Here is an 18,577-nt window from a genome sequence, read left to right on the forward strand (position 1 = left end):
AAGATGCACACAGTCACAGGGAGAATGTGAAAACTGCATCACTGTGTCACCTTGGGAGGGGAATAAATGGTTGATGTTTCGAAATCTGGTAAAACACTGAGCCTTGCGATACACACGCGATACACACACAATACACACACATCTCTCAAACTAATCAAATCTAATCCAAATGTTTCAGGCCGACTCCTTATCAGATCCCATCATGGATCCCGATGAAGGATCTCAGCCCGAAGCGTCGACTGTTTATTCCCGTCTGTTGATGCTGCCTGGCCAGTTGAGTTCCTCCGGCTTTGTATGTGTTAACATAGAACATCGCACAGCCCCCGTGTGTGTGTTGCTCTGGTTTTCCAGCATCTGCAGAATCTAAAAACGCAAACACAAGGAAATCTGCAGATGCTGGAAATTCAAGCAACACACATAAAAGTAGCTGGTGAATGCAGCAGGCCAGGCAGCACCTCTAGGAAGAGGTACAGTTCACGTTTCGGGCTGAGACCCTTCATCAGGACTAACTGAAAGAAGAGCTAGTAAGAGATTTGAAAGTGGGAGGGGGAGGGGGAGATCTGAAATGATAGGAGAAGACAGGAGGGGGAGGGATGGAGCCAAGAGCTGGAGAGTTGATTGGCAGAATCTCTGGTGTTTGTAACTGGCTAATTTATCCCTGGGTGTTCCTGATTCCTCTTGGCTCAGTATCCCATCTGGGGACACCTTGGCTGCTGCGTGTTGTTTGACTTCCGATCCAGCCCAGCACCAGAGGGGTTAAGAGCTGCATGAAAACAGAATCCTTCACTTGTATGGCTGGTGTTGACAGTAAACAGGATCGCTGGGTAAGTGTGGGTGTGCCCTGCGTCTGCATTGTACACCTGCAGAATGGGGTGTTTAAGCACAACTAAGGGCAGGCGGGAGTGCTGTGCCAAGGCAGCTCAGTGGCACGGTGGATAGAGCTCCAGAAACATGGGTTCAATCCCAAGCACGGGCGTTGTCTGTGTGGACTTTGCACACTTTCCCTGTGGCTGTATCAGTTTTCCCCGGGTGCCTTGGTTTCCTCCCAAATTCAGGAGGAGAAGATGGCGACGCGACGCAGCGCGCGCAGCCTCTCCGGTGAAATGATATCGTATTTGTTAAATAGGGTACCGTGCACAATTCTGATTTGATGGAGACAGCCGTGAGAAGCATGAAGAAACTTCTGAAATGCCCGGTTCGCTGCCGCTGCTACTGCACGATCGAGAATCTCCGGAGGGAAGGCCCAAAGTCCCTGGCTTTGCCTGCTGCTTGGCGGCCAGGACTGAGGTCGAAGCACTCGGCAGAGATGGTGCTCAGTGCTCGGTGTCGGAGGGCTGGTCGGAGGCTCGAAGTTTTCGGACGACTCAGAGTCGGACTGTGGTCGGGCATGGCAGGGAGAGTTTTCTTCCTTCTCCCATTTGCGTGAGATGTGGGACTTTTGAGAGACTTTGAAGTTTTTTTTACTGTGCCCATGGCCTGTTCTTCATCAAGTTACGGTATTGTTGCACTGTTGTAACTATGTGTTATAATTATGTGGTTTTTGTCAGTTTTTCAGTCTTGGTCTGTCCTGTGTTTCTGTGATATCACATCAGAGGAATATTGTATCATTTCTTAATGCATGCATTACTAAATGACAATAAAAGAAAACTGTGTGTCCTCATAATCTAATCTAAATTGGTAAAGCCATAAGACTAGGAGCAGAATTAGATTATTCAACCCACTGAGTCTGCTCTAACATTCAATTATGGCTGATTTATTTTCTCTCTCAACCCCATTCCCCTGCCTTCTCCCTGTAACCTCTAACCCATGGTGGAATGACTTAATTCTGCTCCTATGCCTTACGGCCCTTAATAATCAAGAACCTATCGACCTCTGCTTTAGATATACCCAACAACTTGGCTTCCACAGCTTCAGAACAGAGATGAGGAGGAATTTCTTTAGCCAGAGGATGCTGAATTTGCAATGAATTCCATAGACTCACCATCTTCTGGCTAAATAAATTCTACCTCATCTCTGTTCTAAAGGTACGTCCTATTCTAAGGCTGTGCCCTTTTGAGCTAGACTCTCCCACTGATGGAAACGCCACCTCCACGCCCATTCTATCCAGGACTTTCTATATTTGTTAGGTTTCATGCATGGGCCATAAAGACTCCTTTAAATATAGACTTAATCCATAAGATACAATTTGTGTCATTCTCATCCCCATTCACCCTTACACTGTTTACATAATGTTAACACTGCATTAACTGTTCATTCCAAAACGTTCTGTCAGTAGTACATTTGAGATGTTGGTACTCAGTCCTTCAGTGCCCAGTCACTATCCTGTGTCCTCCTCCACTGAGCCCTCTCTGTGGCAACACTCAGCACGTTCTCCCTCAGTTGGTAGCATTCCCTCATGGACATCTCCTGGCGCTGGAAGACGAACAAATTTCAGCCAGACCAGGGTGTAACACCCACCGAGCTGAACATCCTCTAGCAGGACTTGACGCCTGTCTCAGAATGTGTCCACTGGGACAACCTATAGATCAGGGAGTCCTGTCTGGGGGTAGCCTCAACCAAGACCCCTCCAGAGTAACACACACAAAGTGTTGGTGGCACTCAGCAGGTCAGGCTGCGTTAATGGAGAGGAGTAAACGGCTGATGTTAATTTCTCCATCCTTCCATCCTTTCCTGGGCCTTCTGGAAAACCATACATTCCACAAGGCCAGTGGCATCGGTCAGAGGTGGGACTGGGACACTACCATACACAAAGGATCTGCCAGGGAGTATCTTGGTGCTTGTTTGGGCGTTCTGGTGATGACGTGTTCTGCCTAATGACTTTGGCAATCTATGAGAGGAACAGTCCAAAGGATCCATCAGGAGTTTCTGCCCCTGGTCCTTTGCCTGGTCACTGGAATTCTGTTGGTCTGGCATCATGAACAAGCTCATGTGAAGATGGTAGATTGAACCATTTTTACATTAATTTCCTCTGGGTCCTCCAATTTTCCCCAGGGTTTATACACATTCCCTTACATTTCAAGCCACTGCTAATAAAATTAATAATAGTAAGTACTTCATTTGATCCTGAGTGGGAAGTTATTCCATTACAGCAGCAACATTTAAAAACACACTTAGCAATAATAATAATAAATATAATAACTAATAATAAAGTGCAGAATAATATACACAATAATAATTTAGCAATGTTGCAATAATAATGTACAAAATAACAGAGACTATTGGACTATGATGTGTGTTCTCCTGTTGCACAGAGATGAACTGTTGTATATGCTTATTGTATTTAGTAGGAAGATTTTCTGTAACGATCCTTGTGATGGCAGAGCTGAATGAGTCTGTTTGAAAGGATGCTCCGCTGATTATTCAGTAGGTCATGGAGAGATGTGCCAGATTGTCCATAATGGATAACAGCTTGTTTTGTGACCTCCTCTCCACCACTAACTCAAAAGAGTCCGGGTTGTAGCCAAGGACGGATCCAGCCTTTTTGATGAGCTTATTTCACGTTTTTGCATCACCAGCACTAAAGCTGCAAAGAAGACTGTACTTGTTACAACAGACTGGTAAAAGGTCTCCAACATCCTGCTGCACACATTGAAGGATCTCAGCTTCCCTAAAAGTACATAGAGTCTGCTCATCCCCTTCCTGTAAACAGCCTTGGTGTTGGTTTTCCAGTTATGTTTGCGGTCAAGCTGAACATCCAAATGGCTCCACCTATCTCAATTCTCATCCCTCAACAAGGCATACTTGCCATTCCGCCCAACCAATCTATGCCAACCAAGACACTAATCTAATCTAGTCCAATTTGCCCTCATTTGGCCCACGTATCTGTAAAACTTTCCTATCCAGGTACCTGTCCATGGTATGTGCCTCTTCCTTGAAGCCGTCAGCTTTGTTGGTGGTTAAGGCTTCCGTTAGTCACAAGCAGAACATGGAGGAATGGAATATGGTTCCACGATCATCCTCCTTGCTCCTTCCACCCTCCTCCCCATCTCTTTCCTCACCCTCCTGGGCACCTCTGGCCCTCTACTAACCCCTGGCACCGCCCTGGTAACCAGCTCCCATGTTACAATTGGCCTCAGCACCGTGGGGCTCTGGGTCAGGGTTCCTGCTCCTGGAAGGACAGTAGAGCAGGCAGTGCCGCTACCTCACAGCTCCGGTGACTCGGGTTTGATCTCAGTCTCGGGGGCTGCTGGCGTGGAGTTTGCACGCTCTCCCTGTGACCGAGTGGACTTCCTCCAGGAGCTCTGGTTTCCTCCCAAAGGTGAGCTGGTGGGTTAATTGCCGACTGCAAACCCTTTGTTTAGCTTAACGATAGAAAGAATGAATGGGCATTGGTGAAAGGAAATAAGGGGAGAGGTGGAATAGGACCGAAGGGATTGCATTGACCTGATGGGCTGAATAGCCCCCTGGATGTGTAAGAAACTTTGGTGGGTGCTGCAGGTGCACATCAGATGGTTTGGCCAGAGAGGCAGGACCAGGTCAGTCAACGTGATTCCTTCCGTGGTTGAATAGTTCTTGTACGTTAACAATCAACTATCAGCTGTGGGATGTATGTAGTTATGAGGGGGTGCAGATGAGGTGGAATGCAAGAAGACCTCCTGCATTTCAGAGGCCATAAACCCTAGAGGAAAAGGACTTAGCGTGTGCGGGGAGAGATTTAGAAGGGGTTTGAGGAGGACCTTCACACAAAGAGTGCTGAGTATCTGCAACACACTGCCAGAGAGCACGGTGGAGGCAGGGCCACTGGGTCACAGAGCAACACAGTAAATAAACCGGCCCTTCAGCCCATCTAGTCCATGCTGAGCTGTGACTCTGCCGACTCTGTTACCCACACCTGGACCATAGCCCTCTTGCCCATGTATCCATTCAAACTTCTCTTAAATGTTGCAATCGAACCCACATCAAACACTTCCACTGACAGCTCATTTCAAACCCCCCAAATGAAGGCGTTCTCCTCAAACGCTTCACCTTTCAACCTTAACCTATGACCCCTAGTTCTTGTCTCACCCAAAGACCAGTCACGGACAGGGTTGAAGGAGAGTCTGGATGAGCACTTGAGTCACTGGGACTCAGCAAGAGTTGGAAGATGGGTGTAATTGAGACTGGATAGCATGGACAAGATGGGCATGTTACAATTCGGGAAATGGTAACAGTCAGGAAGCTCACCAATGCCTATACCTTCTCAGGAGGCTGTCGAGAGCAGCTCTATGCCTACCAGCAGTCACATCCTTCTACAGATGTGTAGTAGGGAGTATCCTACTATCTATCTATAGATAGACATACTTTATTGATCCCGAGGGAAATTGGGTAATGTACTACATCACTGTGTGGCATAGAAACTGCACTGTGGAGGACAGGAGGCCTCTACAATGGTAGGCAAAACTGACCAATGCATCACCAGCACCAGACTACCCGTTGGATAGGCCTCCAAATAGTCATAGTCATACTCTATTGATCCCAGGGGAAATTGGTTTTCGTTACAGTTGCACCATAAATAATAAATAGTAATAGAACCATAAATAGTTAAATAGTAATATGTAAATTATTCCAGGAAATTATGAAATAAATCCAGGACCAGCCTATTGGCTCAGGGTGTCTGACCCTCTAAGGGAGGAGTTGTAAAGTTTGATGGCCACAGGCAGGAATGACTTCCTATGACGCTCAGTGTTGCATCTCGGTGGAATGAGTCTCTGGCTGAATGTACTCCTGTGCCCACCGAGTACATTATGTAGTGGATGGGAGACATTGTCCAAGATGGCCTGCAACATGGACAGCATCCTCTTTTCAGACACCACCGTCAGAGAGTCCGGTTCCATCCCCACAACATCACTGGCCTTATGAATGAGTTTGTTGATTCTGTTGGTGTCTGCTACCCTCAGCCTGCTGCCCCAGCGCACAACAGCAAACATGATCGCACTGGCCACCACAGATAGTAGTCAAGATGTGGGGTTGAGACTGCAGAGGGAGCTGGAAAGGGCATGAAATAAGGGCAATGATACAATTGTAAGGGGGAATTCAATATGCAAGGAGATTGAGGAATCAGGTTGGTGTCAGATTGCAAAAGAGGGAATTTGTTGAATGCCTATGAGATGGCTTTTTAGAGCAGCTTGTGCTCGAGCCTACCAGGAGAAAGCTTATCTTAGATTGGGTGTTGTGTAATAACCCAGATTTTATTAGTCAGCTTAATGTAGTGAACCCTTAGAAGGCAGTGATCATAATATAATTGAATTCATACTGCAATTTGAAAGGGAGAAGCATAACTCACAAGTATCAGTATCACAATGGAATAAAGGGAAGTACAAAGGCATGAGAGAAGAGCTTGCCCAGGTGGACTGGAGGAGGTGCTGGCGCGGATGATGGCAAAGCAAAGATGTCTGAAGTTTCTGGGAATAGTTCACAAGGCACAGGATAGATACGTCCCACTGAAAAAATTCTCAAATGGCAGGCGTAGGCAACCGTGGTTGACAAGGGAAGTTAAGGACTACATAAAACCCAAGGAAAGGGCATGTAAGGTCGCAAAAGTAAGTGGGACGTTGGATGATTGGGAAGCTTCTAAAATCCAATAAACGGCAACAAAGAAAGTTATAGGAAGGAAAAAGATTAAATATGAGGGTAAACTAGCCGATAATATAAAGCAGGATACTAAAGATTTTTCTCAGTTAAATAAAGAGTAAAAGGGAAGTAAGAGTTGATATTAGGCCACTGGAAAATGATGCTGGTGAGGTAGTAATGGGGGATAAAGAAATGGCAGATGAACTTTGCTTCAGTCTTCGCTGTGGAAGACACTAGCTGTATGCCAGCGATTTGTGAGTGGCAGGGAGCAGGACTGAGTGCCATGTTATTACAAAGGGAGAAGTGCTAGGCAAACTGAAAGGTCTTAAAATGGATAAATCATCTGGGCCAGACTGACTACATCCCAGAGTCCTGATAGAGTTTGTGGAAGACGTAACAGATGTATTGATCAGGATCTTTCAAAAATCACTTGATTTTGGCATGATCCCGGAGGACTGGAAATTTGCAAACGTCATTCCACTCTTCAAGAAGGGAGGAAGGCAAAAGAGAGGAAATTATAGGCCAGTTAGTTTAACCACAGTGGTCAGGAAAGTGTTGGAGTCCATTATTAAGGACAAGGTTTCTGGATACTTGGAGACTAATGAAGTCAGCATGATTTCTGTAAAGGGAACTCTTGCCTGACAAATCTGTTAGAATTCTTCGAGGAAGTTACAAGCAGGGTTGTCAAAGGAGAGGCAGTGGATATCATTTATTTAGATTTTCAGAAAACATTTGATGAGATGCCTCACATGAGGCTGCTTGACAAGATAAAATCCAAAGGTGTTGCAGGAAATAGCTGACATGGATAGAGGAATAGCTAACAGGCAAGAGGCAGCAAGTGGGAATAAAGGGGGCCTTTTCTGGTTGGCTGCCAGTCACTGGTAGTGTTCCTCAGGGATCAATATTGGGACCGCTACTTTTCACTTTGTCATTGATTTAGATAGTGGAACTGATGGCTTTGTGGCAAAGTTTGCGGATGATACGAAGATAGGTGGAGGGGTAGGTAGTGCTGAGGAAGCAATGTGATTGCAGCAGGACTTAATCAAATTGGAAAAATTGGCAAAAAAGTGGTAGATGGAATACAGTATTGGAAAAATTAGGTAAAAGGGACAATAGTGCAGATGATTATCTAAATAGGGAGAAAATTCAAACATCAGAGATGCAAAGGGACTTAGGTATCCTAGTGCAAGACTCCCAGAAGGTTAATGCACAGGCTGAGTTAGTGGTAAAGAAGCCAAATGCAATGTTGGCATTCATTGCAAGAATGTGAAAACAAGGAGATAATGCTGAATAAGACACTAGTCAGGCATAGTTGGAGTAATGTCAACAGTTTTGACCCTTTACCTCAGAAAGGATGTGTTGTCATTGGAGAGATTCCAGAGGAGGTTTACAAGGATGATTCCAGAAGTGAAGGGGTTGACACATGAGGAGCGTTTGGCAGCTTTGAGCCTATAACCACTGGAATTTAGAAGAATGCGTGGAGATCTCATTGAAACCTACCGGAAGTTGAAAAGACTAGATAAGGGGGATGTGAAAAAGATGTTTCCTCTGGTGGGGGTATCCACCAGAGGGTGCAGCCTCAAAATTGAGGGAGTCACCTTTTAGAGCAGAAGTAAAGATGAATTTATTGTTTTAGCCAGAGAGAAGTGAATCTCTGGAATGCGGTGGAGGCCAAGTCCATGGGTATATCCAAAGCAGAAGTTGATAGATTCCTGATTTGATGGGGCGTCAAGGGATACCATGAGAGGGCTGGTGTATGGGGGTTGATTGGAATTCAAGATCAGACATGGTGAAATAGCAGAGCGGACTTAATGGGCTGAATGGTCCAATTCTCCTCCTATGTCTGGTCTTATTGTCAAGGACATATAACCAGAAATATGGCAGAAATAGGCCAGTAATATCATGGAAGATTCCACCACCTTCCCCGCGCCCCCCACCCCACTGCTCATGGACTCTTTGTCTCACTTCCATTAGGAAAGAGGCTACTTAGCGTCTACACCAAGACCACCAGACTCAAAGAGTTACTACCCGCAAGTCATCAGGCTGATCAACACCTCCACCTATTAATCCACCCCACTACACCCCCAACCTCCACTACCTACACATCACCTAGTGGCATTTTATGTATGTACAATCAATCTAGGTACATAACAATACTGGTACATCATATTTTATAGGATTGATTATAAATTTGTATTTATGGTGGCTTTCTTTGTGTTTTCTTTATACTTATTGTGTTTTTATTCTGCATCGGATCCAGATTAACAATCATTCCATTCTCCTTAACACTCGTACTGAGGAATGACAATCAACATTCTTGAATCTTGAACACATAAAATGCTGGAGGATCTCAGTAGGTCAGGCAGCGTCAATGGAGAGGAATGAACAGTTGATATTTCAGACCGAGAACCTTCATTGGGCCTGAAACGTCCTTTCCATTGATGGTGCCTGATCTGCTGAGTTCCTCTAGCCTTTCCTGGATTTCCAGCGTCTGCAGAATGTCTTTTGGTCTTGAATCTTCAGTCTTGAAATAGATTGTGTAGGAGAATGGATTCTGGTCCAAATCTCTGTTGGAAGCAAAGGAATTGAGAAAGTGAGGTGGTGACAGATATGTCAAAGTATTGAGAGTTAACACAGGAACACAGGGATCCAGCACAAAGAAATGGACACAGAGAGGAATTTGCATGACAATTAAATGCATGCCTGGTTGAAGAGGGCGTGAGTCAAGAAACTAAATAGGACATTCTTTGTGCATGAGAAAACATGGATATCAAGATCCTGAAGGGTGTGAGTATTAAAATATTTACATCTGCGTGTACAAGTCAGAAGAAAAGGTGACTATGGTTCAACATGTGAGATTCTGTCAGGGAAGCGAGGCAGGGGGACACAGACTGGGGGAAGGTGAATTACAGGAATTGACAGTGGTCAAGGAAGGTTGAACAGGGTGGGACTCTTGCCCTAGAAAAGAGAAGCTGATAGAAGGCTAGCTTGCCTTTCTACTCTCAGTCCTGACATTGAGTTTTGATCTGAAGCATCAGCAATTCCTTTCCTCCACAGATGCAGTTCGACCCGCTGAGTTCCTTCAGCAGATTGTGCATTGTTCTAGATTCCAGCATCTGAAGTCGCCAGTGTCTCCTGCTGACTGATTTTGTTAGGCTTCTGTAAGGGTAGACATGAGTCCTGATGAAGGGTCTCAGTCCAAAATGACGACTGTTTGCCCCCTGACCTGCTGAGTTCCTCCATCATTTTCTGACAAGGTGGCACCAACTAGCAACGGCAACGTCCCCCAGACAGTTCACAAAACTTCTTCTTTAAATACGATTCTACGACTAAGCTGCATGTGATTGGAACCTGTGATTTACATTTCAATGGTATGTTTTTGGGCTGATTGTGCGATCTGCTGCTTTGCTGTCTCTGAGGGAGTTTGATAAGGCTGGGAGGGAAGCATACGGCCTGGAAGCCTGGAAACCTGGAGACGCAGCGTGAGTCCATAATTGGCTCCATTGCCGCTCTCCGACTGAGGTGCTGAGCGCGGCTGAAATCTACTCGGACGAGAGCGCAGGTGGGGGAGGACGTTCAGTGCCGTCTGCCTGCACTTGGCCGGTCTTCCTCTCCCTCTCACTAGCTGCTGTCAGGGCAAAGTGCAGGAGCCTTGGGTGCCACATTGCAAGGGTTGATTGGCAAGACCTACGGCTGCCGACTCATTTTGGGAGACTTTGTGGTTCGTGCTGTATGTGTTTCTGGATTTGTTTTTTTTTCTGCTGTTCTTGAGCAGTTTGATCAGGGAGCTTTGGTACGGACTGGGGCGCTTCGCGAAGACTGGTACTGCGGCCTGCAGGAGGCTAGCGGTGCAGCGGTGTACTGAAGTAAGCAGCATACTCCTGGGTTCCTGGCTTGATGCTTGATATTCTATGTGTTGTTCACTCCTTTTTTGCCATTAACGCTATCTGTTCTTTTATCACTCGCTGGGTGTTTGACGTTTTCTTTGAGTGGGTTCCATGGGGTTTCTTTGTTTCGCGGTTGCCTATGGAAAGACGAATCTCAGAGCTGTATTCTGCATACATACTTTGATAATAAATGTACTTTGAATCTTTGACTTTTGTGTGTGTTGCTCTGGATCTCCAGCATCCGCAGAATCTCTTGTGTTTGGAGGAGATGCTTCTTTACAAAGAGGGAAAATGTTCTAATGATGGACTACCGATTATTAGCTTGTTTTCTCATTCATGGTTTACAGGCCAACCTGAGTATTTTCAACCTCAATATAAGAAAAAGCTTGCATTTATGTGGTGCCCACGGACCCCTGCATTGTGTGGATGCAAGGGAAACATTTACTCCTCAAAACCAATTGGAGGGCTCGGTGGTGAACAGCCTTTGAGACGAGTCCTTCCTTGTCAGAGGCTGTCGGTCGGGAGTTCAGCAGCTAGATCCAGAGGAAGCATGGAGTGTGACCTGAGGGGAAAGCCAGAGACCCCGACTGGCTCTTGATCCACCATCCCTACAGGCTCTGAGATCCCGAACATCAGCGACCTCATCATACTAAAATCTTTTCCTCACATCCTTCCTATAGCCTCTGCACAACAATTTGAGTCTCTGAGTCCTGCTCCTTAAACCGTAAGACCATAAGACGTAGAAGCAGCAGAATTAGGCCAGCTGGTCCATCAAGTCTGCTGTGCCATTCCGTCATGGCTGATTTATTATCCCTCTCAAACTCCATTCTCTTGCCTTCTCCCCGTAACCTTTGACATCCTTACTGATCAAGAACCTGTCAACTTCTGTTTTAAATATACCCAGTGACTTGGCCTCCACTGCTGTCTGTGGCAATGAATTCCACAGATTCATCCCCCACCCCCCGGCAGCATATTCCATGCATCCACCACACTCTGTGTAGAGAAACTTGTCCACACGTTTCTTTTGATCTTACCCCATCTCACTTTAAGTTCAACTGCCCTGACAATTCCCAGTGATTTCTGTTGTCATTCCTGATAGTTACCGTCTCAACTTTTAAATCAGACCCTCTTTGCCACCCCTTCCCCGACTCCCAGACCACTCACCACTGGAACATCTCACCCCACCTCCCAGCTGAGATCTTGATGTCCTCCATCAAATTGCCTTTGAACTTTTGCCTCATTCTCCTGGTTAATCTCGCAAGTCAACCCCCTCCTACCTGGAGCACCTGCAGTAATGCTCTGCCATCAACATTTCTTCCCTCCCCTCCCGTACTCCCCCCACCCCCAAGCCCAGTAGGCTCTACCCCCTCGGGTCAGAATCCAAGGAAACGTTATCAGCAAACGAGGGTGTGAGATGAAGTTTGGGCCACACTGACAGAATGAGCCTAAGGATCTCTTGCCCTTGATCACTGGATCTATGAATGTGGGGGAGGAGCTAGGGGGTGGGGCAGGTTGTTCAGAAAATATTTACAGGGTGTGTGTGATACAAGGTGATGTATGATTACTGACTGCAGACTCCTCGCTGACATCAACACTTCACTTACACCATAGGATCTATTAATAGACCTGACGTCAAATGTCACCTCCTATAAAAGTTTCCGCGTTACAAATATTCCTGATTTGCTTCATCATGGAGTCACAGAAACCTACAAAACTTAAGGACACACACAAGAAAATGCAGGAGGAGCTCAACAGGCCAGGCAGTATCTATGGAAAAGAGCAAACAGTTGACATTTCAGGCCAAGGTCCTTTTGTCCTGATGTTGACTGTTTACTTTTTTCCATAGATGCTGCCTGGCCTGCTGAGCTGCCCCAGAATTTTGTGTGCATTACTTTGATTTCCAGCATCTTCAGACTTTCTCTTGTTTGCAAAACAGAAGGAGTTCATTCTGTCCATTGTAGCCCTGCTATCCCAAAGAGACTTAATTTTACATGAAAGTGGGTCTCGGCCTGAAACGTTGACTGTCAGCTCCCCTCCAGCAATGCAGCCTGGCCCGATGAGTTCCCCCGGTGCCTTCGTGTATTGCTGCAGATTTTCAGCATCTGCAGAATCCGTGGTGTCTGGCTGGTTCTGGGATTCTGGCTGAGCACTGGAATCACCAAGGCTAAACGTCAGTGGGGTAGTTTCCAAACTGATGGCACGAATATTGATCTCTCTAACCTTGGTATTTTCTCCCCATTCCCCATTCTGGCTTCCCTCTTACTCCTTTTCTTCTCACCTAACCATCAGCCCTCTCTGGTGTCCCACCTTCATGGTCCGCTGTCCTCTCCTATTAGATTCCTTCTTCTCCAGTCATTTCCCTCTTGCACTTATCACCTCCCAGGTTCTCACTTCAGCCCCCTCCCCCACCCATCCACCATCCCCCTTCCACCTCACCTGGCTCCACCTATCACTTGTCAGCATGTACTCCTCTTCCCCCCACCCCCACATCTTCTGCCCCCTTCCTTTCCAGTCCTGATACCTGGTATCACAACCTGGTATGGAAGTTGTCCTGTCCAAGACCGGAAGAAGCTACAGAAGATCGTGAACACAGCCCAGCACATCACACAAACCAATCTTCCGTCTGTGGACTCACTTTACACCACACGCTGTTGGAGCAGTGCTGCCAGGATAATCAAGGACACGACCCACCCAGCCAACACACTTTTTGTCCCTCTTCCCTCCGGGAGAAGGCTCAGGAGCTTGAAGACTCGTACGGCCAGATTTGGGAACAGCTTCTTTCCAATTGTGATAAGACTGCTGAACAGACCCTGACCCGGATCTGGGCCGTACCCTCCAAATATCCGGACCTGCCTCTCGGTTTTTTTGCACTACCTTACTTCCCATTTTTCTATTTTCTATTTATGATTTATAATTTAAATTTTTAATATTTACTATCGATTTGTACTCCAGGGAGCACGAAGAGCAGAATCAAATATCGCTGTGATGATTGTACAGTCTAGTATCAATTGTTTGGTGACAATAAAGTATAAAGTATAAAGTATAAGGATCTCAGCCTGACACTTTGGTAGCTTATTCCTCTCCATAGATGCTGCTTGACCCAAGTTCTGCATTGTCTGACTCTGTGAAATAAAATCAGAAAATACAGGAGGCATTCGGCTGGTCAGGCGGCATCTGTGGGGAGAGAAAAAGAGAGTCCACCTCCTCGGAATTGTCTTTGCTCCAAGGAGATCGACCCCATTTTATCCCGCCTAATCTTGTAGCCGAAATCCCTCATTCTGGGGTCTGCTCTATGAAGATCACCCTCAATTCCCTCAAATCCCCGTGGACTCCATCCTCTGGCATCAGAGTCCAATGGAAAGCCACAAGCTGCCATTGGTGGCACGGTAGCATAGCCGTTAGCGCAACGCTTCACAGCGCCAGTGCCGGGTCCTCTGGCTTCCTCTTGTATGCCAAAGACACATGGGTTAGGGTTGGTGAACTGTAGGCATGCTACGTTGGAGCCAGAAGCATAGCAACACTTGCAGGCTGCCCCCAGCACTTTCTCAGACTCCGCTGGTCACTGACGCAAACGATGCATGGCGCTGTTTCAACGCTTATCTGACAAACAAAGCTGATCTTTTATTTTGAACAGTACAATGCAGGAACGTGCCCACAATATTTGTATTGACCCTCGGTAGAGTGGATGGGGAGAGAAATTTTCCTGTAGCGGGGGAGTCCGGGAGCACAGTTTCAGAATGGAAGAACATCCCTTAAGAACAGAGATGAGCAGGAATTTCTTTAGCGTGAGCGTGGTGAATAAGTCTTTGGTTATATTTAACGCGGAGGTTGATAGGTTCTTGATTAGTAAGCATGTCAAAGGTTATGGGGAGAAGGCAGGAGAATGGGGTTGAGAGGGATAATAAACCAGCCATGATGGAACGGCAGAGCAGACTCAACGGACCGTATAGCCCAAATCTATAAAGTAATAATAATAATAAATCTGCTCCTAAGCCTTATGGTCTTATGGTGTGACCATAATGCAAAAATAATTAAATCTTTTCTACCTGGACATGATCTATATCCCTCCATTCACTGCGTGGTGGTGTGTCTGTCTAACAGCCTCTTGAATGTCACTGTTATATTGGCTTCCACTACCTCCGCAGGCACCCACCCCACTCTGTGATTGAGATCCTTCTGATGGAGAAGTGATGTAACCAAAGTTACTCAGAGATTAACTGTAAGAAACTCATAAATTCTTCAGGCTCAGTGACTCATTTAGACCTCTCGGTCTATAAAACACTCACCCCACACGTCTTCTTTAAACATTACCTCTGTCTTTCTAAAGCTACGTCCTCTTGTATTTCTACCCTGTGAAAAAGATTCTAGCTGTCTACCCCACTACCTATGTTTCTCATAGTTTTACAAACCTCTATCAGGTCACCCATCACCCTCCGAAGGAAACACTCCATAAACGCAATGTCCAGTAATGCTCATGGTAATGTTCTGTGATAGTGTCCCGTAATGTCCTCTGCTAATGCCCAGTAACGTTTATGATAATATCCAATGGTAATGTCCAGTAATTTTTATGATAATATCCAATGGTAATGTCTAGTAATGTTTATGATAATATCCAGTGATGTTTATGATAATATCCAATGGTAATGGTAATGTCCTACAATACTGTCCTACCCTACTTGATTTTGCATCTTCCAACGCTTTGCCCAGTTTACCAGTTGTTCTGGCTGTGGTCTTCACTATCCCCAAACCAAGGTCCTCCCAACCAGACACCATCCTGGTGAATCTCATCTCCAGCAAGTCACATCCTTCCTATTGAGTAGTGACCAGACCTGCACCCCTTTCTCCAGGCGTGGTGTAACCATCACTTTGTAAAGTAACCACACAACGTAGGTTTTCCGCGTCCTGAGGGCTCACGAGGACCTTGGGACCTTAAGTTTATCATCTGCAAATTTGATTAATCATACCTCCGACTCACAACTCCCAATCATCCACATATCCATCAGGAGCAACTCTTCCCCCTTCTTCCTCCAGCAGCAATACTTCAGGGACACCATCTAACAGTGTTGTCAGGCACCAGGTCACCTGTTGTCGCCAGTCACCTGGTCAACTGCTTGACTGGACGGGGTTTAGTCTTCAGGCCGTGCCTGTTCAGTTGCGTATCGCGCAGGGCGGACTGCAACAGGGCAAATTCAAATCCTTCCTGAGGACAGCTGGAGCCTGCAATCTCCAACAACCACAAAGCTCTTGGACATTCTATCAGTCAGATCAACCCGGGATTCAAGATTCAACTTTATTTAACGTCAGAGCTTCAAATGAAATGCATCATCTGTGTTAACAACCAACACATCCGAGGCAGCCTGCAAGAGTTACCACACATTCTGATGCCAACATAGCGCGTCCACAATGTTCAGCTGAACAACACCGAACACAACAAGTGACAAAACAAGACCCACATCCCCCACCCCCTAAACACAGATACAGTCCTCCAACCTCAGGACAGGCCATCTTCCACCTCCAGCACACCCGGACTCTGTCCCATACATATTCTGATCAGGATCAGACTGAGACTAATCCTCTACAGAACACGAGTCAGGAAGAGCTACTTGGGAAATAGAGAGTCACCAATTTCACATTTAGTTCACGGGCATCTTTCACAATACAGTTCTGTTGTCAGCACTGCTTGTAGATTGACAGTACCAGAGAGAGTATAGTGTGAACCCACAAGGATGTAATTAGGGTGCAAAATTATAATCTCTTGGAGAGAAATCCAGTCAGTTTGTTCCCTGTTCATTCTCCACAGATCCTCTCCTTCATCCAATTCCTTTTGAAAAACTACGCTGCACCCACCACCCTATCGTACCCCAAGTTCCAAACCCTACATATTCAAACAAGATCAAGAGCAGGGGATACAATAATATGTTCTTTTAACCCACACTGCTCAGCACAAACACATTCAACTCCAGGGAAGAGCTGTGGCAGACCACGATGCCTCTTCTAGGAAAGTGAATTAACAAGTGCTGCTGCCACTGGCAGGAGGAGTTCATTACAGAAGAGTTGTGGCAGGCCATGATCAACACACATGAAGTGCTGGAGGAACTGAGCAGGTCGGGCAGCATCTATGAAGAGGAATAAACAGTTGATGTTTTGGGCGAGTCTCTGCTCAAAACATTGACTGTTTGCTCCTCTCCATAGATTCTGCGTGAACTGCCGAGTTCCTCCAGCAACTTGTGTGTGTTTCTCCAGAAAATATTCGACCATTGTCCAACATCATCTTATAGCTAATACTTTCTATTGTGGACATCAGCCTGGAAAACACACACAAGTTGCTGAAGGAACTCTGTAGGTCAGACAGCATCTATGGAGGAGAATAAACAGTTGACGACTCAGGCCGTGACCCTTCATCAGGACCGGAAATGAAATGGGTGACACACACAAAATGGTGGAGGAACTCAGCAGGCCAGGCAGCATCTACGGAAAAGAGTACAGTTGACATTTTGAGCCGAAACCCTTCGGCAGGACCGAAGGAAATGGGTGGAAGCCAGACTCAGAAGGTCCTGGTAAACCTCTACTGAACTCTCTCCAAGGTCTCTGCATCCTTCCTGTTAAGGCGATTGGGGGACCAGAACTGCACACTAGTGTGAGCAAACCAAAGTTTTAAACAGCTGCAGAATGGAGCTGATGAAAATTGCTGGTGTTTGGGTGGGGAGGGACTGAGAACAGGGAATGAAACAGGTCAGTCAACATCTGTGGAAAGGGAAACAGACCTATTGGTGATATTTCTTTGTCCATCTACAGTACTTACCCTCTGGAATGCAAGACATTACCCTCTGAAATACCAGCTCTGCTTCTTTCTCCACGGATGCTGCCTGACCTGCTGAGTGTTTGCAGTGTTCTTGGTCTCAGATTTCCAGCAACTGCACTAATTTGCTTCTCCATTCCAGCTGAGGAATGTCCCTGGGGTTAGCACACCAGATCCAGTGGAGGCGAGCTCCCAGTGCCCTCTGGGACAGTGCCAGAGAATGGCTCGAGAAGGAGATGGCAGGGAAAAGCTGGGCACCAATACCTCATTTCAATCACTTTATGCCATTGAGATGTGGGGACGTAAAACTTGTTAAATGGTATCAGGGATCAAATTCCTGCATCTTCTAGATCTTATCACCCTTCATTCGATAACCTGCCCTGTCCAACCCCCACAACCCACTGCCGACAAAAACGTGCTCAGGACCAGAGAGAATACACCATTTCTCCAACCCCACTCTCTCTCACACACACACACACATTAATCACTTGCTTCTTACCTCTGTTACTGCCTGTTTTATACTTGGCCTTCTCTGCTCAGAGGTTTCTGTGTGGCCCCTGGGCAGATTGCATCAGACTGGGGTGCAGGCAGCTTTACTAGGCCGGAGCAAAGAGGCAGCAAAGCCGGTCTGGCCAGTTTCTGACACATTCCAGCTTTTAACCCTTTGCGCTAACCAGAGTAGAACAATTTCGAAAAAAAAAACACACTTTCTCTGTATCAGAACTGGGGAACACTTCAGTAACATTTTCCATCTGTAATATTCACACACTCCTTCTCTCTCCAGGGACACTGCCTGCTATAACCCAAGGAGAGATTGCTCCCTCCATGAGACCCTTGTCCATTCAGTCCACCCGATAATCTCCCTCCCAGCACTTATCCCTACAAGCGGCTAAAGTGCTACACCTGCTCATTCACCTTCTCCCTCACCTACATTTAGGGCCCCAAGCAATCCCTCCAGGTGAGGCAGCACTTCACCTGCGAACCTGCTGGGGGGTGTCTATTGTATCTGGTGCTCCCAGTGCGGCCTCATCCACATTGGTGAGACCCGTTGTAAATTGGAGGGGGGGCCACTTTGTCGAGCACCTCCATTTCATCTGCCCAAAACATTTCCCGGTGGCCTAACATTTTGATTCCAATTCCCATTCCCGTTCTACCATGTCAGTCCATGGCCTCCTCTTGTGCTGAGAAGAGGCCACTCTGAGGGTGGAGGAACAGCACCTTATATTCTGTCTGGGTAGCCCTCAAACTGATGGCATGATCTCTCCTTCAATAAAAAAAACTCATCCTCCTCCCCTCTTCTTCTATTGCCTCTTCTCACCTGCCTATCACCTCCCCCTGAGAC

The 18,577-nt window shown here is 46.5% G+C and overlaps 1 protein-coding gene across 1 annotated transcript in view; it reads right to left on the minus strand.

Annotated features, from left to right (window-relative positions):
* Window positions 1–17,784, minus strand: part of LOC134353944 (epidermal growth factor receptor kinase substrate 8-like protein 1) — a 119,467-nt gene extending 101,683 nt beyond the window's left edge. Inside the window, exon 1 of the mRNA XM_063062522.1 lies at window positions 17,735–17,784. The gene's annotated coding sequence lies outside the window, so the exon portion shown is untranslated. The remainder of the gene's footprint in view (window positions 1–17,734) is intronic.
* Between the last annotated feature and the right edge of the window lie 793 nt (window positions 17,785–18,577).

This window comes from Mobula hypostoma, chromosome 11, assembly GCF_963921235.1.
Source record: "Mobula hypostoma chromosome 11, sMobHyp1.1, whole genome shotgun sequence".
Classification (NCBI taxonomy): domain Eukaryota; kingdom Metazoa; phylum Chordata; class Chondrichthyes; order Myliobatiformes; family Myliobatidae; genus Mobula; species Mobula hypostoma.